Source organism: Pinus tabuliformis, chromosome 4_2, assembly GCF_031772625.1.
Source record: "Pinus tabuliformis cultivar Carrire ecotype Pingquan chromosome 4_2, CPIR1, whole genome shotgun sequence".
In the NCBI taxonomy this organism is placed as follows: Eukaryota; Viridiplantae; Streptophyta; class Pinopsida; order Pinales; family Pinaceae; genus Pinus; species Pinus tabuliformis.
In genome coordinates, this window is record NC_142304.1 from 1,121,267,318 (window position 1) to 1,121,292,522 (window position 25,205).

The window sequence follows — 25,205 nt, forward strand, 5'->3', positions numbered from 1 at the left end:
TTGAATGTGTGAGTGCCTAAAAAGAAAATAAAAAGAGCTTTGATTACATAGCTTTCTCATAGAACCCGTGTAGAAATCACTTGCATTGAAGAAAAAGAATTGCTGCATTTGCATGTAGCCTAGGTTTTCTATTGATTTATTTTTCATCATAACATCATTAGTTTCACTTTCGCTACCCTTTGTCCTAAATAACGACCACTTAAAATAAGTGCTTAATTAAAATGAACTAGACTTTTTATTTTTGTCATAGCAACATCAACTAGTCTAGGACATTATGGTCTTGGAATATGTGTGTGGAGAGTAAACTCTCCAAGGCCACTTGAGCTGAAACTATAGAAGTTTACTAAAGAGTGGAAATCCAGTCTCTTTAAACTATCTAGGAAATCTCTTCTAACACATGAGTTAAGCACGAGGACGTGTGAAGATAAGGAAATAGAGATACCTCCTCTCCTACTTGTTGGATCACACTCACACGACTATTACGCTTGAATTCTGATCACAACCCGGTGAACTTAGTCAACTTTCCTAGGTACCACATTAGCGATTGTGGGGGGAATACCTGCAACACCTAAGGCAGACATTGCATCACTTTCATAGTACTTCTGGAGGGTGCTCTTACGAAGCTTGGGTACTTGCACCAGAAAAGGATATTGTCTGTAGGTCAACGTAACTACTTATGATTTCTTTGCTAGTAGGCTTGTGCCATCATCATCCCAAACTACCTTCGGGAGATCCATATCTTCACTTTCTTATATTTTTGTGTATGGTCCTAATCATCTAGAGTGGAAATACCTGAAAGTTATTTTCTTGGTTGTATCTTTAGAATATTTTTAGTGAGTTCTCTGTGCTCCTAGCTTGCCATATCTATTTTGAGTCTTTAAATTATCTTAATATATAAAAGTAGTTTACTGATTAGTTTGGCAGTCTAGAAGGCTTCGTGGGCTTTCACCTAGGAGTGTTGAGCCTTCACCTAGAAGGTGTAGGAGTATTTTTGTTGGTGCTTTTGAACTAGTGTTAGTTAACGCAACAGATAGGGATCCTTCTCTGAGGGCTCTCATTTCACAGGGTGAACTTAGTCTAGTCCATAATCTCGGCGGTAATGCTCGAGTTCTTTCTCTTCCAGTCAGAAAATGAAGTAGAAATCAAAGACATTTTATAGCCTCTTGAGACTCCTACGAAATCTCTTCCTTCTCAGCTTCCTTAATTTTTTTCATACTTTGGTACTCCGACTCATAGGCTGGCTAGCCCCATTCACTCTCCTTCTTTCTTCTGAATGGCCAATCTTAGTGGCTCTGTCGATACTACTGGTGTACATACTCCTTCCTCAATTGTAGGAGGAGGTACTATGCCTATATTTACTATTACACCTAGTATGATAGTTTTTTTCTCTATCTCCATCTTGATTCCGAGTGGGGGCACCCAATCTTCATATCCTTTCATAGGATATTATCCTTTCGAGATGCCATCTAGTGGAATTCCCTCTGTATCTTCTACTTTACCCTCTATGTATTCTACATCTATAACTTCAACGGCTACTAGTTCAATGCCTTTACAAGGTTTTCAGCTTGGAAGTGGAAAAGTTCCTCCTTCCAATACATCATTGAACTTAGGATCAATGCCTTTCTCCAGTCATGCTTAACACATTAATCCTTCTTAAGAACACCAAGGTTTGGCACATCCTTGAGTGGTTTTGGGTCAGTAAAATTTTGCCATTTATTTCATCAACAGGGGAGTATTCCTTTCCCTACTTCTAGTACTTCACAATGTTTTCCTCCTTTGGCTAGTGCATGGAATCCTTATCATGGGATTTCCCCTTCATATAATGTTCCACTAGGAGGAAGTCTCCCTATGACAAGTAACCCTGCAGTAGGGGGTGGATACCCTTCGTATACCCCTAGACCACAAGGTTTTACTTATGGTTCAAGTATTTATACGAGTAAACAATGGAAGCCTGGTGCCACTCCAAATCGAGGGTACTCCTTTTTCGAACATTGGAAATTCCACTTGGAATTATCCTATTCCTCTGTGATTACCATTCTTGGAAACACGTAATTTTGCAAATATTTCAAAATTAACGAATGATTTGATTTGTTATAAATCGACTTGGCCTCCAGTCCCTACTAACCTTCCATCCAATATTCCTAAATTTGAAGGAAATTCTGGTGAGGATCTGACCGACCATATAACCACTTTCCATTTATGGTGCTCTTCTAACTCCTTGATTGATGATTCAATTAGGTTGAGACTATTCCAACGCACTTTAACTAGGAATGTGGCTAAATGGTACACTAAGTTAAGGGGGGATATATTTTCTACGTTTGGTGATTTATCCAGAATGTTTCTAAACCATTTTCAGTTGCTTATCTGTTACAACACCAGAACTGAGCTTCTGGCTAATTTTGAGTAGGACAAGGAGACACATATTTCTGAACACATCCAAGAGTGGCACAAAAGGAAGAGAATGACTAAGGCATATATCACTAATGAATTCCTTCTGGAATGTTTTTTCAAATCAATGCGACCAGATACTTCTAAGGATGTGTCACTTTCTGGGGTGTTCATTGAAGAACAAATTATCTTTAGAGCCCAGCAATTAGAGCTCAAGTACTCACAGTCATGAGTTCTTTACAATATCTTGCCACATGCTCCTAGGTCGAAAATCAACCTCATCGAACCGAAATCGGCTCCCCATGTTGGCAGGTGTTATATGGTCGATCAATAGTAATACATGTATTTACAACAGTTGTCTTACAATCTCCTTCTACAACATAAACTACGTCGTCAGTGTCTTCTCCTTCTCGACCTTTAGCAGTTAACGTTTTCTAGTCCGCAAATCCAAAAGGAAATCAAAAATATGATAGGAAGAAGAAGGGACATGGGAAGAAAAAATTTAAGAGAGGGAAGGGAAATGCCAATAAACCCAGTGATGACAATTGTGAGGGAAAAAATGAATCTAAGATGAAGGTCAAGTTACCATGTAATTTATGTAGTGGGGATCACCTTAGCCATATTTGCCAAAAGTTTCAGGATGCTCAGTTCTTGTTAGCTCAAAATGGTTCTTCTAGTTCCTAGGTTGTGCCTACTAACCCTTTTCCCCAATGACAATAATCATTTCTTGGTGCAGATGCTAGTGCTATAACCTGTTTAGGAGGAAACCAGGATGGGGAGTCTACATCGAATGTATATATGGTTAATTCTCATGTTGATATTTAAATGAGAGCTCATGATTATGGATAGGTCGAATCTTCTAAAGCTAACACTGCTTTTGATACCTCAGAACCTCTCCATATTGAGAGGCCCATAGTAGAGCCTATACCTCAAATATCGAAAGGATCCTCAAAACTTTTGACCTATAATCCCAATGTGAGGGATGATCAGAACTACTCTATTGTTGAATATTTAACTCAGATCCCCTATGGCATGTCAGCTTTAGAAGTACTCAAATTTCCTACACAAAGGAGTGATTTTCTCACTACGATTAGAGCAGTAGACCCAAATAATTCTATGGTAGTCACATTTGATATGTCAAATGTTAAGACTAGACTCCCTCATCACATGGATTTCTAGGTTAAATCTACATATCGAAAGAAGAACATCTTTCGAACTGTAGTTGATGAAGGGGCTTCAACATGCATCATGTCTATGTCATCTTCGAAGGTTATTGGGTCAGATAATGTTATTCCCTCTCCTATTATCTTAACTACATTTGATGGTCATTGTCATAGGCCTCATGGAATTCTACTTTTGTTCCCTATTTGTATAGGGGGAAAGGTCGCTAATGTGGAAGTAGACATAGTAGATGCTAATCTCAATTACAATCTTTTGTTGGGTCGCAACGGGGTTTAAGCAATGATGACATTGTCTCTTCCTTATTTCGCATCTTGTGCTTCCCTCATGAAGGGAGAATTTCTATGCTTGATTAGTTAACTTATTGTCCTAACTATCCCATGCATCTTTTGAATCCACTGTTCGATTGGTAAAGAATACCAAGCAGCCTGTTGAGAATCTAGGAGTTGGAATGTATTCTTCTTTGATGGGAACTTTTAATCTTCCATATCCTGTTGCTCATGTCAATGCCATTTCATCTTCTAAGATCATTCCTCAATGTGGTTCTTTCAAAACTAATATTTTTCTGATCCTTGGCCCTTGCCCCTTCTACTACCACATTAGAAGAGGGGCAAGTATGTGGAATGGCTTATCCAATATCTGGAGAAAAAATTGTGTATCAATATATTATGAAGTCTACAAATTCTGATCCCATCCCTCTCCCATTAGAGGATGAAGATGGGGATGTGGCTCCGGTTTGGATAGTTGATTCTACTTTGGATATGGATTGGCTCGATATTGTTTTACTATCTGATGAGGCAATTCTAGAAGCAATGAATGGTGTGGAAAGACCATAGGATTACTTGCATCATCAGTCCTATTTTCTCCCTGACTTATGTGAAGTTGAATCAAACTTGTATAGTCCTTCCTTTAGTGGAAATGTCCACAACCCTTTAGCTCCATCACATATTTATGACAAAGGTAACATGTCTAGAATTTCAAAAACCATTCCAGTGAACATTTCCAAGAATCCCAATGTTATTGAGAATATCTTCATTGGAGCTCAGTGTTTGCCTAAAGAAATCAAAATATATATCGATCTCCTTAAAAATTTTAAATATGTATTCATTTGGTCTTATGAAGAAATGTTTGGAATCGATCCTTCGATAGTTCAACGTGAGATCAATACCTATGAAAATGCAAAGCCTATACGAAGAACGCTTCAACTAGTTAATCCTAGGAAACTTGCAACTATTAAAGTTGAGGTAGAGAAGCTACTTAGACCAGGTTTCATCTACCCTATTCCTATGATTGAATGGGTTTCAAATCCAATCCTTGTTGATAAAAACCAAAGAAAAATATGTGTGTTCATTGATTTTAGGGATTTTAAAATAGCTTGTTGTAAAGATAATTTCCCTACTCTGTTTACCGATGATATCATGGATGTGTGTGGTGGAAACAAAATATTCTCCTTCATGGAAAAATTATCTGGATATAATAAACTAACAATTTGTCCTAAGGACAAACATAAGACAACATTTATTTTCCCCTCGGGTACGTTTGCATATAGGAAAATTCCTTTTGGCCTGAGAAATTTTGGGGCTACCTTTCAGCGGGTCATGCCCTATTCTTTCCATGACATCAAGCATATAATTGAACCATACTTGGATGATATTGCTACTCACTCTTGCAAGCGAGTGGAACATCCATAACTCCTTCGTTTAGTATTTGAAAGATGTTGTTCTTACAAAATCTATTTGAACCCAAATAAGTGTATTTTGACGGTTTGATCTGGTTGGTTATTGGGATTCATCATGTCTAATGAAGGTATTCGTTTAGACCCCTTCAAGGTTGAGACAATACTTAAGTTGCCTCCCCATTGAGTATCCATCAACTTCCAAGTCTCTAAGGAAAAACTAAATTTTAAAGGATATTTATTGTAAGTTATCATGAGATCACAAAAGGGTTTATGCATTTTATCAAGAAAGGAGTCCCATTTATTTGGTATAATTTTTCTCAACGCTCATTCGATGCTTTGACAATGGAATTGGCCTATGCTCCTCTTCTGAGTCCACTTGAATATAGTAGATATTTCCTCTTGTATCTTGCAGTAGCAGAATCAACCATTCGTAAGGTTCCAGTTCAAGAAGATAATGCCTTGAAGGAGCATGTGATTATTATCTAAGGCATGGCTTAGTTGGTCCTAAAATTAGGTATTCTCATGTAGGGAAATTGGCTTTGGCAATTGTTCATGTTGTCCAGTGACTCCGCCATTACATTCTGCTCAGAAAAACCTTTTTATTAGCTGACACCAACCCATTTCAATTTGTTATTAGTAGTAAAGTGATTGGGGGGAATATAATAAATGGATTGTCATTTTTCAAGAGTTTTATCTCGAGTTTATGTCAGCTAAGTCAAAATAAATATTTGTTCTTTACAGAATTGATCTCATAATTTCCTTGTGAAGGAGATGTTGTTTATGAAGAATCATTCCTTGATGAACATATTTTTCTTATCTCTTCACAAGATCCTTGGTACACAAATATAATTATATATCTCCAGACTTCCAAGTTCTCTCAGTCTTTTTCTAAGTATGAACATTGGAAGTTATGTCACCTAGAAAAAAATTATCTTATCATTGTTATAGACAATTTTGTGCCTTACAGCAATAAGCATGAATTGTCAATAATCCAAGGGATCCAAAGTTCCCTAAACATGATGTTCCTACCCCTAGAGGAACAAGGTCAGCAAACCAACAGCTCTCAGATCAGTTCTCCACCTGAAAACACTCAAAAACAAGCAATCGTGAAATCAAAGCAGGTGCTCCACTAGGCTTCTGCGCTGAAACACAACTGCTCCATGGTGTACCTGCGTTGCAAAGCAGGTAGAACAAAGCCCACCTGCGTTGGGCGAGTTTGGACATGTGGCACAGTGAGTCATTGCTTTGGAATCTTCCAAAAATGACACTTGGGTCAGGTATTTCGCCTTGTGATGAGTCAGAGGCTTTGTTTCTCCAAGTGGAAGCAAGGTTCACCAAGTGGACTCAAGAACTGAAGATCAACTGAAGATTAACTGAAGAGAGAGAGGACACAAGGCAGCTAAACATCAGTTGCAAGCTGACTCATCCTTTCTCAATTCATCTATATATTGAGCTCTCTCCTATGAGCTCATGAGGCTGGAATTTTGTGCAAAGTAATGATATGCTGTTGGTTTCATTCTTGAGTTATTGGGTGATTGTTTGAGAGAGGTGAAGAAGAGAAATTCTTTCTGCTGGGAGGTGTTGCTGGGTTGGAGCCTGCAATGGTTGTAATCCTCTCAGAACCTTTATTTCTTCATTAATAAAAGCTATTGAGGTTCTTCTATGTGCTCTTGTTTCAGTTATATATTGTGATGATTGCATGTTTGGTTTACACTAATCCATGAACCAGTTATGATTGCATGCCTCTTGTAGTTTCCTTCTTTGTCATTGTGCAGGATCTCATTGTAGCTGGGCGAGCAGAAGGACAAAGAGCTAGGAACAAGCGGCCAAAGAGGAGAGTTTGGATTCGACATTAAGCGCAAGGCAACGGTTAGTGCTTTCTCCATCCTCTTTTGCTTTCATAAAGAAGTAAACCTTCAGTAGTTTGTTTTACAGTTGTTGCTAAGGAACTGTCACCCTTAGAGTGGGTTAGGGTCATCCGAGTCGGATACTTTTCCCTACAACAAACTGGAGACTCCGTTGGGGATCGTATCCATTTGATTGTGTTTGTATTATTGCTATTCATTTCCTGAACAAAAGAGTACCAAATCGAAAAGCTTTTGACTATATCAAAAGCGAAGTAGAGGGGCTGCTACTCTTGCTCATTGTCTGAGCAGATTCATGATTTGAAGAGCTGATCTACAAAGATCCTTGTAAGCTCTTAGTGATAGCTTTGCACCTTCTAAATCATCCCTTTGATTGTGCTTGACTGATTGCTTCTGATTTGAGCAAAAACCGTGCATTTTTGAGAAAATTATGACCCGGAAACTGTGAAAACGCAACTCTCGTTTTCCAAAGCAAGTAGTACACAGGCTACCTGCTTTGCAACGCAGGTCCCGAACTAGCTACCTGCGCTGAGAGCCAGTTTGACTGTGCAGAGCCTGTGTTGACCCAAATTTGCTTAGTGCATTTGGGGTTTCCTCCTTTCTCTTGCCTGTTTTCACTTAGTTTTGCTGCTAGGTGTCAGTCTTGTGCCTGTTTTGAAACCAATATTACTTGCCATCATTCTGCCTCTGTTATATAACGAAATTGTACTTGTTCTTTGTATTTCTTACTCATTTACAATTTCCCATAACGAAAAGTAAACTAGTCATGCTTTTGGCCTCTTAGATCTGAACCTGTGTTAGGCGTTTTGCTGGTCTAAAGAGTTAGCTTGTTTGCTGTCCATAACTGATTAGTCATTTTACTTTCGTTAGTATGGTTTGATTTCATGTATTTCCAGTGATTAAGCAAGTGAATCTTAAGGTGTCTTTTGATTTTGGACAAACTTGTCTACTTTCGCTTTAAATCGAAATCAAAGTTATATAACCACTTTCTTTTTGTATCCATCCACATTAAGAAAGGGAAAAGAAAATACATGCATTGTGCATTTTGCATTTGACTGTGTGCTTGACGATTTAGAAAAATTTGCATTTTAGTGTGTGCTCTATGATCTGTGTGAAAAGATTTGCCTTTCTTTTCCCTCAGTAGTTAAGGTTTTCAAAGTTGAAAGATTGAAAAGTTTGCTTCTCATCTTAGACTGCATTCAGGAATTTGTTATATACATCTCGTGGTGATCCTTAAAGGCAAACTGATAAGCAAGATCAACATTAAAATAAATCCAATTTACATAACAACGCTTTGTAACATAACGCAAACACATAGAGGTCTAGGTAGAGACGTGTTCCGGCATCGTTAAACATAGTGACTGTCGATCTCTACGAAGGTGGGTGATTCCTCCTGAGAGTCGGTGGCACTAATACGGACTTGTGCTCCCACGTACCGTCGCGTATATATTGGGAGACCCCTATAGGCAATTATCCTTTATCCATAGGAAGCCGTGTCGACCGCCCTACTGATCGCGATGCAGTGAACACAGCATTCACGAAGATCGACCACCCGTACCGTAAAACGTATTCTGTGGTTTCGCGAAAAGTTTGGCACACCCTCTGCCTAGAACTCCAGAGCAGTTTCTTTTGGCCTTTTTCAAACTCTATAACTGAAAAAGTCCATCCGAGCATTTGTCACTTCGGGCTCGTTAAAACATCGAAGGCGACTAGAGTCATCTTTAGCTTTTTCTCGACTCTTAAAACATGAAAAAGCAAGTTTGTGTCTAAAAGCGTCGTTAATAAAATTTATTTTAAGCGGAACAAAATCACCTGTTATTCCCACGTTGATCTTTCAGTTGAAAAGTATGGAGCCCACCAACCAAGGAGGCAACCTTGGCGGAAGTCCAAATCCCTTCTCCTCTTGGGGAGATGTTGGTGCGCCTCATATGGCAACATTGTCACTTCTAGGATTGACAATTGGCCTACCTGTATGGCTCTTTTCAACTAATGTAGTCCAGATCGCCACTAATCCTGAGCAGTCGAATCAACAGTCATACCAGTCTAGGACTACCCACCAGCCTTCCACTTCTTACAATACTTCCTCTGATCCTTCATCTTCGCAAGGTAGAGCTGGCAAAAGTCAGCCTCCCAAGGAGAAGAAGGAAAGGAAGAAGAGAGAAAAGAAGCAGAAGGAGCCTATGGCGAAGGCGACTGGGGGCAAGCAAAAGACAGCTGACAAAAACCCACACACTGCACTGACTGGGCCTAAATCACCGTGTGTCATTTGCGAAGGGGCCCACTTCCATCGTGATTGTCCTTGTATTCCCCGGATACTAAGGGACTGGTCCCCAAGATTGCACAATCCGGTAGCATCAACCTCTGGTAGTCATGTTGATTGCAGTCCGTCAACTAGCGAGAGTGAAGGACGAAGAGGGAGACCAAGATCACCCTGTATATTGTGTGAAGGCGAGCATGCCATCCACAGATGTCCATTCTTAGATGAGGCAAAGAGAGTTTTGGAAGATCGTCCGGTTTCGCCGTTACGACTTCCTCCTGGATACCAAAAACTCGCGCCTAATCCCTCGATAGTTGAAAATCCAGCTGACCCGCCCAAGTGGTCAGCTGAAGTGTCGGTCATTGAGAATGAACCTACTAAATCCAGACCAGACGAAAGTCTAAAGGTCGAAACGGCAGTTGACCCGGTTCTTCCTTCAGAGGTTTCATCGTCCAATGACTCCGTCATTGAAGACCCATCTTCAAATGACACCCTCACTGAAGAGGATAAGGATGACACCGTCCATATTCTTTTCATCAACACAGACTCTGATGAGCATCAGGGCAATGCGCCCATTCCTTTATCGCAGGAAGGAACATCGTCAGGGTCGTATCCGGCCGTATATTCGGTCCCACCACCAAGCAACCTAGTTGTATCCTTTGATTGGAATCAACTAGGCAGACCCCGGTTACCAGCCAGTATCCCATTCAGAATCATAGTCCAAATCTACAGAATGGTGATGGCTGGAACTATCATTGATGAAGGGGCATCTGTGAGTATCCTTTCCTCTGTTGCTTGGAAAGCACTGGGTTGCCCGGCTCTTTTACCTGAGATGAGAAATCTATCAGGTTTTGATAAAGGAACCAGTCACCCGTTAGGGATTCTCCCCAATGTTCCGGTTACATTGAAAGGGAAAACAGTTCGCATGAACATCATGGTCATCCAGGGACCCTTGGCATATAACTTACTCCTTGGACGAGACTATATATATTGCATGGAGGCAATAGTGTCCTCACTCTTTAGAGTCATGTGTTTTCCGCACGAAGGAAGAATGGTCCAGCTAGTAGACCAACTTTCATTTCCAGGATCATGCATTGCAAATAGTCAAATACCATCCCTTAACGGTTTATTCGCTCAAGGAATGCCACCGCCCCCGGTTCTACTTCCCGATGAATGCGAGTAATTCGGAAAGAAAGAACTGGGACCCAGGGGGCATGCACCCTGGCCTGCCTCGGGCAGAGAAAACCTTAGGTATAAAGTTAATTTCCGCAGAAGGATGGACTAGTTCGTACCCCGTCCGGCAGAGGAAGAGAGGGTTGTTCTAGGATAAAATTCTTTTGTCAAAGTTATGTGAGCGAAGCAATTGCTCCCTTTGTCTAAAGAAGTGGGCTCTCCTAAGGAGGGGGTCTATTTGTGGTAGCAAGAAGCCACCATCTTTGAATGTCAAGCCTCACCCATTAAAACAAGCTGTTTTGAAGGATAAGTAGGGGCAGTCTTCAAAGAAAGAGATGAAATTGCTGCAACAAGTAGTCACCATCTTTAGCAACCTAATGATAGACATCGCCGAAAAGAGAGTTTAGTTTGCGGCAGCAAACAAAACCATTTTTCGGATAATAAGTAAGAGATGGCAGAATCTCGAAATTATACTTTATACCTGGGGGCATGCAAACCTTTTAGAGTGCAAGCACGGGACGACTATTTATTTTTTAAATTTTTAGGTCCTCCCTTTAAACCTGTAGGTCTAACCCGTTAAACTCGTAGGATTAGCTGTTTCTAGCTTGCATAAAGAAAGGATGAAGGGAAAAAGTTAAAACCTGCCAATTTGGAGTAATTAGTGAGGTATCGCTCCTTAAATAAGATTACCTCACCTAAAGCATTCCTTGTATTAAGACTGGTATAATTCGAGCAGTTTTAGCAATGTTCATGCTCGTTAAAAAATAAAAGCAATCATCGAGCAGTTTTTGTGCAGAAGTTCATGCTCGTTAAAAAAAATAAACGTAAATTGTGAGCAATCTTTCCCTAGCAGTTCAAGCTCATCCAGAAAAATGAACCGGTAAACAACCTCGAGAAATGTAACCTTTGAAAGCCATATTAAAAGCCCTTGGTCGTGTTTATATGCCATCACCTCCATCTGTTCATTTGGCCAATCGTTCACCTCCATATGTTTGTTTACCCATTTTGAGGAACAGCTGCGAAGAGTGATTTGACTTAGCCATCCTTGTGACACTGCCGTGATTGGAGAATTCCAACCTGTACCTGGAATCTGCTACTATCCCTGTTCATCACTCGTTCCTCAAAAGACGAGTCTTCTTTGAGCTCTTTTCACTGACTCGTAAAATATGAAAAGTTTGCCGAGGTTTGGCCTTCCAGCTCGTTAAAGCGACCGGAAAGCTATCCCTCCTCTAGATTTTAATCTTTTTGGACCTGAGGGATTATTGCACAAAAAGATCGAGCGCTTGTTTGTTCGGCTCGTTAAAGCAACCGAAAATTCATCCCTTCTGTATTGTTTTAAACTTTTTCGGACTTAAGGGATTAGATGACGAAAAAGGAATTTTGGAGTTAACTTTTCGTACCTTTTCAGACTCTCTAAAAATGAAAAGGACCGAGTTTTCCTTGTCGTTAGACTCGTTAAAATGATTAAATAGCGACAAACTTGTCTTTAGACGAGAACGAGTTTCCCTATCGCTAGGCTCGTTAAAACATAGCGATGGGCTTGCCCGAAGGGCAGGTTATAGAACAAGCATATGTTATCCTCCTCAAGCTTGACAAAAATAAAGAGGTACTGGTCAGCAATGACTGGGGAAAAATTGGGAGAACCTCACAGTATTAATGGTAGCAAGTCGCTCTTGAACATGACACTTTGTCCTTCGTACCGCATCGGGTTGGGTTGTTTCATTCACTGGTCGCAGAACCATGGTCCTCGCCACACCGTCCACAATTGGGGTAATGCTACCAATCCATCACATCAGTGTCGTTATATGTTCAAGAGATGTGGTTCTGTAAAGAGTCAACCGTGTTCCACCCACTGCCATACATTATCCTTCATCCACTTCATGACCGCCACCCTCAATCATACATCACAGTTTGTTTTCACCTCATCATAATCACTAGCTCCGTTCCGTGTCACTGATGTGGGATTCATTAAGGCCCTCCTTTGACGGATCACTCCTTGTCGACATCAGCTCATTATCCAAGGAGTTGATCTAGGAACACCCCCCTCAGTACTTTGAAGCTTTCATGCCTCAATGGCAAGTTTCTCACTTCCGGCGACAGGTATACATCAATGACCTTCGACCAGAAGATTTTGCATGGTGGTCGACGCCAAGTCCTTTATTCCCAGCATGTAGATTGTATTGCCGTACCTTGAGGGTCATCATCCTTATCGGTGATTCCTCTCGCGCTTGTTAACGGTTTACATCATTGACCGGTAATCAAGCGATGTCTTTCCATGTTCGACTTCAAGAAATTCTCACATGGATCGACTTGTACATCGAGTGAAGATCGGAATAGTTTGAAGACCCCGGATCTAGTTTCATCCATCCGGGCTGCGATATATATTCAGGACATAAAGACATTTGATATGTACATCATTACAGCAGATGATCATCCTTCTCAAAGGATGATAATTTCGGCAGAGGAATATCAGTCTACATCAGACGATCGTCTGTTCTATGTACCAAAATGTATTTATAAAGCTGAGCATGGGAATGCCCGCCTCAGCTAGATCATGAAAAATGTATGAAAAATAATGTATTGTATTGTATCTTATTACAGGACACTTCTCAGTAGATTGAATGAACTTTGGATCCTCTCAATAAAGCATTTCACCCGATAAACGACCTCATACTTTAGGGGGCATCTGTTATAGACAATTTTGTGCCTTACAGCAATAAGCATGAATTGTCAATAATCCGAGGGATCCAAAGTTCCCTAAACATGATGTTCCTACCCCTAGAGGAACAAGGTCAGCAAACCAACAGCTCTCAGATCAGTTCTCCACCTGAAAACACTCAAAAACAAGCAATCCTGAAATCAAAGCAGGTGCTCCACTAGGCTTCTGCGCTGAAACACAACTGCTCCATGGTGTACCTGCGTTGCAAAGCAGGTAGAACAAAGCCCACCTGCGTTGGGCGAGTTTGGACATGTGGCACAGTGAGTCATTGCTTTGGAATCTTCCAAAAATGACACTTGGGTCAGGTATTTCGCCTTGTGATGAGTCAGAGGCTTTGTTTCTCCAAGTGGAAGCAAGGTTCACCAAGTGGACTCAAGAACTAAAGATCAACTGAAGATTAACTGAAGAGAGAGAGGACACAAGGCAGCTACACATCAGTTGCAAGCTGACTCATCCTTTCTCAATTCATCTATATATTGAGCTCTCTCCTATGAGCTCAGGAGGCTGGAATTTTGTGCAAAGTAATGATATGCTGTTGGTTTCATTCTTGAGTTATTGGGTGATTGTTTGAGAGAGGTGAAGAAGAGCAATTCTTTCTGCTGGGAGGTGTTGCTGGGTTGGAGCCTGCAATGGTTGTAATCCTCTCAGAACCTTTATTTCTTCATTAATAAAAGCTATTGAGGTTCTTCTATGTGCTCTTGTTTCAGTTATATATTGTGATGATTGCATGTTTGGTTTACACTAATCCATGAACCAGTTATGATTGCATGCCTCTTGTAGTTTCCTTCTTTGTCATTGTGCAGGATCTCATTGTAGCTGGGCGAGCAGAAGGACAAAGAGCTAGGAACAAGCGGCCAAAGAGGAGAGTTTGGATTCGACATTAAGCGCAAGGCAACGGTTAGTGCTTTCTCCATCCTCTTTTGCTTTCATAAAGAAGTAAACCTTCAGTAGTTTGTTTTACAGTTGTTGCTAAGGAACTGTCACCCTTAGAGTGGGTTAGGGTCATTCGAGTCGGATACTTGTCCCTACAACAATCATTGGTGATAGTCTATATCGTCGAGGGATTGACTCAATCCTTATACATTCTTTAACCTTAGAAGAAGTTGAGTCAATTTTGAATGACCACCATAGTGAAGATTGTGGAGGTCATATATCTGGGCTTGCTAAATCCCAAAAAATATTGCATGCAGGCAAATTTTGGCCCTCGATTTTCAAAGATTGTATTGAAGCAGTCAAGAAATGACATCCTTGTCAAGTTTATACTCAGAAAATGTATGTGTATCTAGCTCCACTGTTTCCTGTTGTCACTGTCGGTTCATTTACCAAGTGGGGTATTTAATTTACTAATTTTAAGCCGGCTTTGGATAAGGGCCACAAGTATATCATCATAGCAGTAGAATAATTCACCAAGTGGGTTGAAGCTATGCCTACTTTCAATAATGAAAGTGAGACAACATCTCTTTTCCTATTCAATCAAATCATTTCACACTTCGATATTCTTAAGGATATTTTCATTGATCATGGAAGTCACTTCCAAAATAAGATGATGCCTGGGTTGGCTTCAAAGTTTGGATTTTGGCAAGAGAATTTGTCTCCTTACTATCCTCAAGCAAATGAACAAATAGAAGCTATCAATAAATCCCTTAATACCATTCTGAAAAAGATGATAAATCAGGCTAAGTCCAACTGGAACGTCATGCTATATCCTACTCTTTGGGAATACCGAATGTCTATACATACCGCTACAAGTTTTATTCCTTTTCAACTGGTTTACGGGTTGGAATCAATTTTTCCTATAGAATGTGAAATTCCATCTCTCAAATTATGGTTCAACTTCCTCTAGACACTTCAAGTCTTGATAATGCCTCAGTCATTTTTAACATCCCGATAAGAAACATTGGGATGTAGACATAATGAACAAAGCTCATAAGAAAAGAGTAAAATCCCAGTATCATAAGACTATACAACCTAGGGTTTTCGTTGAAGGTGACCTTGTTTCGGTCTATGAGCAAGATAAAGACACCTTGGGGGCAAGAAAGTTTAAAACTATTTGGTATGGTCCTTATATCATTAAAAAGGTCTTAAAAAAGGGTTTATATGCATTTTTTGAATTTCAGGGAAATATGTTGTCAGAGCCAATAAATGGGCTCTATCTCTAGAAGTATTATGCTTAGGCTCTTGCCTAGAATTTTCTTTGTTTTATAAATATTGTATATAGTCTTTTATTTCTGTCTATGGGTCTTGTGGTGATGATGACATTTTTTATCTTCTTTGGTAGGTTTCCATGGATGATTTGGTGTGTTTTGGATTCATTGATGGTGCTAGTAGGAATACACATAGTTTAGCTTTGGCTACTTGGGTAATATTATCCATCTTGTCAGTTATTAGTCTCAAGAGGAATATGTATTGGTCATGCTTCTAATAATATGGTTGAATACAATAACTTTATTAATTTACTATCTGAAGCAATATTTTAAGGGGAACTCTTTCAATTGATTCTCTCCCTACCTCTCTTCCAAGATGCCTATGCCTCGATAGACCCTTTGGTCTCAGCGGTACAACATTTGTATCATGATCATTTAATCTTTTAATATTTTTTTTGTAAGTTTAAACCCTGTACAAAAATTACCTGCAAATGAATTCTTAAAAATAGAAAATATGCAATGACGAGAATACAAAAATAATACACAAATATTTCCCCTATATCCCAAAACTGGGACTACCAAATTGATTTTTCATTATTATGTTCCTTTCAGTGTTACAATACATATATATACATGCCCAAGCATTAATAAACCCCAATACATTAACCTTGAATTAGAACATAATTGTAGTTCCCTTGACTGGATATACAGATATCATGGGCAGAAAACCATCATGCCCAAAACCATGTGAAAAACCCATACATGAAACCATAGGTGGGTCCTCCCACCTAATACAGGGTCATGGAAAGAATATAACACACACCCAACATTCTCCCACTTTTTTTTTCCTTTCCACATAGAGGGTCACAAGAGAGCTTAGTCATTGGTCCAGCCATACAACTCCCATTGGTTCTCTACACCAAGAAAAATTTGCAATGCTCACAAACTTCGTCAATGCATCTCCAACATTCTTCAAAGTGTCCACCTTTATCAACAACACCTTTTCTTCCTCAACCATGTCCCTCACAAAGTGATACTGAACACCAATGTTCTTTATCTTTGAATGATAAGCAGGATTATTTGCCAAGAAAATTGAACTTTGGCTGTCACATTCTGTCCTTATAGCTCACTGTACTAATCCCATACTTGAACACAATCTCTGCAACCAAAATACTTCCTCGTTTGCATGAGTGACTGCCATATATTCTTCCTCTGTAGTTGAAAGTTTCACTAAAGACTGTCTCTTTCTCATCGAACTGACTGCACCTCCAAATAGGTTAAAGACATACCCACTTGTAGATCGTCTTTGATCCAGAGCTTGAGCTCAGTCTGCATCAACAAAGCCATAGATTTCCAAAAACTTTGTCCAATCCTAGTCTTCCTTGGTAGCACAAACCATAATCACTAGTGCCATGCAAGCACCTAAAAACTTGCTTCACTGTTGTCCTATGTTCCTTCCCTAGTTTTGACATAAATCTGCTCAATACTCCCACTGCATGTGCAATGTATGGTTTGGTATAGACCACTGCATTATCAGGTTACCGACTCCACCTGCTTATGGAACACGGGACATGTCCTCTTCCTCTTCTTGTGCCTTGGGACATTTTTCAGCATATAAATTTACACCTACAAGAATAGGAACCTTCATTGATTTACTATCCTGCATGTTAAACCTTTGTAGTATTGTCTTGACATAATTCCTTTGGTTTAACTAGAGCTTCCCTTTTCTAAACCTTGTTTAATTTCCATGCCCAAAATATAGTCTGCAGCACTAAGATATTTCATGTCGAATTTGGAGGACAATTGGGTCTTCAATTCTTGGATAATTTCTGTTGGAAATACTTGGGGGGGTGAATCAGTATTTCTTTTTAATTGTTATTTTTATCACCAAAACATATATATATATGGAACACAAAAATAGATCGCTAAAATAAATGCTTTTATTAACACAAACAGTGCAATGAAATAAATACAATATATAACTAGTTGCAATCAGTTGCCAAGCACCAACTTGGAATTTTGTGAGGCTCCAACCTCTAGAGAACCAACTCTATTCTTCCAAGGCAATAGTTCTGCACTTAGGAGAACTAACTCCCAAGGATTCCAATCCTTTCAGTTTTGAGGCTCCAACCCAAACCTGGTATAAACTATTTTTGCTATAGTTCTCTATTGCCAAACCTGTTAAGCTTCTGCTTCACTCCTGTTCTCCTGCTTCTCCTGCCTCTCTTATCTCCATTGCCTCTGCCTGAAATTCGGCTTACTCTCACATTGATTATTCGCCCCCACTTCCTTTTTTTTTTGTATTCCTAGTGCCTCTAACTATTCATTTCCACTTCCCATTGGCTCTTTAACTTCTTCAACGCTCGCTTTAGCTTCCCCTACATTGGCTTTTCCTTTGGCTTCCCTCTTCTTCATTGCTTTGGCTTTTAGGTTTCCTCTATGCTAGCTTACCCTTTGGCTTCTTGACTTTTCGGTCGCTATGGCTTCCTCTACCTCTTCATGCTCACTGTTGCGTGTTAAAACTGTAAAAGAGCCCCTTTTTCTTTTAATGATAATAGGCATACAAGGGACTTTATTGTTTAATGGAGAGATTGTACCAATTAGGACAGAACCACATGCCACATCCCAATCGCAATGTTAGAAGATCCAAAAATACAATCTTATCATAGTTTATAAAATTAGAATAAAATAATTATTAATTTAAGATATTAAATTAATAATTAGTATTCTAGAATGTTTAATTATTTAGAATCAATATTTTGTTGTAACTAGATATGACTCTCCAAATGTGTTGTATCTTAGGCTCTATTTTAGGAGATTTGCTAGCTAGTTGGTTTGAATAGCATTTATTGTAAATGGACACTTGTTAATTAATAAGTGATCCATAATTAGAGGTAGTTACGACATGGAGCTTATAAATAGCTCATTGCAAGAGTGTTTGGATGTTCGGGTGTAAACTCTTGCAAAATCAATTATGTAATTATTTTTTTTCTGATTAATAAAATTACGTGTCTGAGGACACTTCTGCCATTATTGTGGTATCAGAGCTCCAATAATGCTGCAGTGGATGTGAGGAGGAGATTCCAACTCTACAAATTTTTGGAAAACTCCATTGAATTTTTCAGCGAATGTTTTTGTTGAAAAGAAAAGAAATTTTATTATTTTATTATTTTAGATTTTGAAATCTGAAAATCAATTTTTTAAATTATTATCAAAATCGTTGTATTGAATTTCTATTATTTTAGTGCCATATTCGATGGCTTGTCAATCGAATTACCCCATCCTGCACAAGTACTTTCCCATATGTTACTGACTAAAATACCATCAAATCTTGATATTGTGACCTGCCCTTAAATAATATCTTCTCCACCTTCAGCGAATGTGTCTCTCTAGGCCACATAGGATTGTTGAAATATTACAAATTAGTATCGGTCCCATGCGACTTGACTCGAGCTTCGAAAAAACACCCCCTTATAACAAGCTAAATACGTCCCACCCTCTAACTCCCCACCCCCTCTGGCCTTAGTGCAAGACAAAGGCCTATTTTCCTCTATTGTTTTTGCAGCACAACCGTTCTTGCTTTCATCTTTGTCTTCTGGTTTCATACGCTTCACTGGAACATCGAAGACTGGATGAGTATCCTTTGATTCCACCATTATAACTCTGGTTCCTATGCTTCAAGATTCAAGCCATAAAAATCATTATGAACTAAGACTCTGAGTTCTAATTCCAGCCAGAATCCAACCTCTGGCACATTAAAATGTGCAAACAAATATATCGTAATCAACGTGCAATGTTCTTTTGCATATTATTCAGATTACCAAAAACCTCCAGGTGCAGAGATGTCTATGGTGGAGCAAAGAAAGAAACAGGGAAAAATGGATTCCCAAAGGCAGTGGCGATTGAGGGCAAGCATTTCTATGGCCTGAATGACCTAAGCGATGGTGGTTTCTATTGTTGAACAATTATGGAACAATACATATTTGTAAAATCTAGTTGATGCATTCTGCAAGGACCGGTGTGACCAACTGCATTGGTTTTATGTGCGTTTTGTTTTTAAATAGGGTTGTTGAAGCGAAAAGCAGGGTACAGCGCTTGGGTACGTATTTCATGATCGGAATGGTAACTGATCTATGGACAGAATCTGCAGGCTTGTTGAGCTGCTTTGTTTCTTCTTGTTGCAAGCACAATTTCTAGAGCTTAGCCAGCAGAGTAATAGAAACGGTCTTGTTATTTGCCAGACCTGAATACTTCTGAGTGCAAGTTGTAAAGTTTTTTAATCTCTCTGCTAAACAGAACCTTGGCACTACGATTGGCTAAAGAAAGCAAGAGAAGGGATGAAACCAGTTGCCAGTCTCAAGAAGGGCCTCTTTTGTGGGCGATCAATTGTGGATTTTTTCAATACAGCTACAACAAATTTTTGATCCAAATATACATAATTTTGTGTAATGTTAAATTATTGGAGTAATAAGGGTCTTGTAATATTTGTAGAATAATAAGGTGATTTGTTTTTTTGAGCATTCAGGAGTTTTATTGTAATTTGTAAATTGGAGAGATAAGGTGTGTTGGGTAATTTGTTTTCAAGAAGTCCTTTTTTATTTTTCAATTGGGATCATCACATTGTAAATCAATGTAATTTTGCTTTGGGGGTGGGTAACTTTTTTTTACCAAGTTTTGCAAGAGCATCATTGTAAAAGTCAAATTTTGAAAGTTACCTTGTAATTTTTGAGAAATTGACTAGAGCTAAGTGCAGAGCTCAGTCATTTTTCTCCTGCTTCAAACGACTATACGAGGGTCAAGGCCAAGCCCCAATAGATCGTGTTTTTACATGGTGTGTTGTGTTGACTATCTTGTCATTTTTGTTCTGATTCTTGGTGCGACACTTCAACGCTACAATGTCTAAGTTGATTAATTTGTTTTCTGATTCCGACAAACTTGAAGGCACAAAATCTTATAAAACATGGGACCGTATCATCGAAAGCACTCTCATTTACAATGAATTATGGTAGGGTATATGTGATGGAGATGTTAAGCCAAATAAACCCACAGATGCAGCTGCACTAGCAAAATGGGAAGTCCAGAATGCTAAAGCCTTAGCTCTTATTAAATATTCTGTGAATGATGAAATGTATGTCCATATAGAAAATGCTACAGATGCATGGTTTGCTTTGAAAAATTTTAAAGACCTCTTTGATACTCAGCCTGAATCAAAGAAAGTTGATCTACAATTAAAATTATTACAACAAAAATTGACTAAAGGAGGTGATGTTCTTGAATATATCTCACGACTTAAGAATATTAGGCAGGAAATCATTAATGTTGGTTTTCCAGCAATAGATGATAGTTTTATGGTAACAATTGTAATTGCTAGACTTCCTTCTTCCTACATGCATTTTTTGGAGACTCTACAATTAATTGGGAAATTAGAGAAACTAAAGTTTGATGAACTCTGTGAAATGTTGATCAACATGATAAAACTTTTGGGAAGAAGAAGAAAGTTGGTGAAGATGCTTTTCTCACATAGGCTAGCACTAGTAAATCATCAGCAGACATTTCTCATGGCAGAGGCAGAGGCAATCAGAATCAAGCAGCACATAATGTACAAAGTAGAGGTCGAAGCCAAAGCAGAGGAAACACCTTTACCAGAGGCAACAATTCAGGAAGAAGTAATTTTCAAGGTAGAGGAAACAACCAAGGAAGAGGAAATTTTCAAGGAAATAATAATCAAGGCAGAGCACAATCTCAAAATAGAAGTCAAAGCAGAGGCAGAGGATAATTTTCAGGAAGAGGAAGAGACTTAAGTCAAATTGTGTGTCGCAGATGTAACAAAGTTGGCCATTATACTGAAGATTGTCAAACTTCACTTAATAAAATTCCCAAGTTTCAGCAGCATTCAGCGCAATTTGCAAATGATCAAGATGATGCTAACTCAGAATATGTTCTTACTTCCTCGCCAACATCACAACTTTCATCCCATCTTAGAAGTGACTATGAAGATTCCTGGATCTTGGATTCAGGGGCAACTCAGCACATGACTTGTAGACATGATTTTTTTTGGAATTTTCAAGATTGCCAACTTAATTCCATTTTTCTTGCTGATGATACAAAACATACTCCTTATGGAAAAGGAGCAGTTAAAGTTTTTCTCCCTGGAATTGGAGAAAAAATGATTTCCAATGTATGGTATGTACCAAGTTCTAAGAAAAATTTGCTCTCATTAGTCACGATTCGACAAGAAGGACATCAGGTGATTATGGAAGATGGTTTAGTCAAGATTAATTCAGTCAAATATAACTTGAAAATAGTCATGACAGGTTATGAAGATGGAAAATTGTTATGGATGAAAGGGACAATTATTCCAAGGCATTCTGATTTTACAGGGGCAGTGAGTACAGGGATTTCACTTGTAAGACTATGGCATGTAAGATATGGACATTTAAATTTTGAGAGTCTTTCTCAATTGCAGAAACAAGGAATGGTTAAAGGACTTCCCACATTCAAAAGGGAAAATGCAAAATGTGAAGCTTGCATTTATGGCAAACAAAGTCGAGAAAGTTTTCCAACAAGTTCATGGCGTGCAAACAGACAGCTACAACTAGTTCATAGTGATGTTTGTGGTCCACTACAAACTTCATTTGGTGGTTGCAAATAGTTCTTACTATTCATTGATGATTTCAACAAAATGACTTGGGTTTACTTCTTGAAGAACAAGTCAGAAGCATTTGATAAGTTTAAAATTTTTTTCCAACTTGTTGAAAATGAAGTCAAAGAAAAGATAGGTACTCTCAGGACAGATAATGGGGGAGAATTCACTTCAAATGAATTCAAAACTTATTGCAGCGAAAATGGCATAAGACGACATCTTACTAATGTTTACACTCCACATAAAAATGGAGTAGTCAAAAGAATGAATCACACCTTGTTAGGAATGGCGAGATCCATGTTAACTTTCAAGAGGTTAAGTCCAACATATTGGGTAGAAGCAATACATACAGCTGTCTACTTAAGAAACAGATCTCCAGTTTCTTCTTTAGATGGAATCACACCTTATGAAGCTTGGTTTGGTTTCAAACCTCGAGTTAAACATCTTAGAGTTTTTGGATCAGTATGTTATGCCTTAGTTCCAAAAGAAAAACGAACTAATCTTGACTCGAGAAGTTTAAAATGCACAAGGATTAGCTATTCTAATGAGAAGAAAGGGTATCATCTTTTGACCAATGGAAAATTCATTGTGAGCAGGGATGTCATTTTTGATGAAACTGAGAGTAAGAGTGCTGAAGAAATTGAAAATCTTCTTCACAAGTTAGAAACTAAGGGAAGTAAAAGAAATGGAAAAATGCAAAGTCAACCAACTTCACCAAATTGGTATGAACTTGATTTTCCTTCCTCTGAAGATGAGTCATCCAGTCCATCTACATCAACAACATCATCTGGCTCTTCTAGCAGTTCATCCACATCTCCAAGTAGCAGTAGTTCTTCTAACAGTGATTCTCTAGATTCTTCACCTGAACAAAGAACATCAGTTTATATTAATCCTCTTTACAATGATGGAGACTTTTCAGAAGCACAAACAAGTGAGCACCAACTACCGAAATGGGTAGTTCTACTTTTGAAAGATGTAAAGCCTGATGAGCAGAATAAAACAGGCACCGGAAGGGCACATAAATAGTGAAGGCAATTTTGCCTTGATAGCACATGATTTTATTGAACCTTCCACATACAAAGAAGCAGTAAAACATACAGAATGGAAATAGGCTATGGTTGAAGAATATCAAGTAGTAATTGATAACAACACTTGGAAACTTGTTGATTGTCCATCAAATGTTAAACCCGTAGGATGAAAATGGGTTCACAGAATTAAGTATAATCAAAAGGGAGAACTTGAAAAGTATAAAGCATGACTTGTCGCAAAAGGTTTTGCATAGCAGGAAGGCATTGATTATGAGGAAACTTTTGCTCCTACAGTGAAATGGAACACCATCTGATTAACACTTGCATTGGCCGCTCAGAAAGGATGGAAAGTTCATCAAATGGATGTGAAAATTGCTTTTCTCAATGGGGATTTACAGGAGGAAGTGTGTATGACCCAACCACCAAGTTTTGAAATTGAAGGACAAGAACATAAAGTCTGTAAATTGATCAAGGCTTTATATGGATTAAAACAAGCTCCCCGAGCTTGGTATGCAAAGATGGATGAATATCTTAAGAAAGTTGGTTTTCAACGAAGTGAATCTGATGATACTTTGTATGTGCGACAACAAGGAAAATATCTGGTAATTCTTGTTATGTATGTAGATGATTTGATCATTACTGGCAAACATGATGATCATATTGCATAGGTGAAAAAGGAGTTACATGCAAGTTTTAAGATGACAGATTTGGGATTACTTCACTACTATCTTGGAGTTGAAGTCTTCCAACGTCCACATCATATTTTCATTTCTCAGAGTAAGTATGCAGCAGAGGTTCTTCAGTGATTTGGCATGCAGGATTGCAAGCTCGTTCTCACCCACATGGAGAAAAACTTGAAACTTTCAAAATTTGAAGGGCGGGAAAAGGTGGACAGTACAACTTACAGACAATTGATTGGTATCTTGATTTATTTGACAAATACTCGTCCTGATCTATCTTATGCAGTCAGTATTCTTTCACGTATTATGTAGGAACCACGAGACAGCCGTTGGAATGCAGCCAAAAGAGTTCTTCGATATATCCAAGGAACAAAAGATTTTGGTCTTCTTTACACAAAGACTAAAAATTTTGTACTTGGTGGATATTCCGATGCCGACTTTGCTGGGAGTATTGATGATCAAGCATCAACATCAGGTTATTTAATGAACATGGGGTTAGTAGAAGTATCTTGGAGTTGTAAGAAACAAGCTACAGTGGCCACTTCTTCAACAAAAGCAGAGTACATTTCAGCATGGGAAGTAGCATGTGAAATTGTTTGGTTGCGCTGAATTTTGTAGGACTTGGGAATTTCTCAGACAGAAGCTACATCATTATTCATTGATAGCCAGTTAGCCATCAAACTTGCCAAGAACCCAGTTTTTCATTCAAAGACAAAGCATGTGGACACCAAGTATCATCATATTAGATCTCTCATTGCCAAAGATGTCCTCAAGCCAGTTTATTGTCCTTTGGAAGATCAGATCTCCGACATTTTCATGAAACAACTTGCCAAAATAAAATTTACTAAGTTCAGGGATGAACTTGGTATCTGTTGTAATGTATCTTTGGATCATGGAGGGAATGTTAGATGATCCAAAAATACAATCTTATCATAGGTTATAAAATTAGAATAAAATAATTATTAATTTAAGATATTATATTAATAATTATTATTCTATAATGTTTAATTATTTGGAATTAGTATTTTGTTGTAACTAGATATGACTCGCCAAATGTGTCGTATCTTAGGCTCTATTTTAGGAGATTGGTTAGCTAGTTGGTTTGAATAGCATTTATTGTAAATGGACACTTGTTATTTAATAAGTGATCCATAATTAGAGGTAGTTAGGACATGGAGCTTATAAATAGCTCATTGCAAGAGTGTTTGGATGTTCGGGTGTAAACTCTTGCAAAATCAATTATGTAATTTTATTTTATTATTATTATTTTTTTTTTTCTGATTAATAAAATTACATGTCTGAGGCTTTCGTTCAGGCCTCCTGAATTTTCGGAAATGTTATCATAAGCCGTTTGGCTTAAAAAAACCCCGTGCAATACAATTATTCTTATACCACAAGTGGTATTTCAGAAGGGGCATAAGCGGGAACTGGTATTCAAGGGATGGATTCTG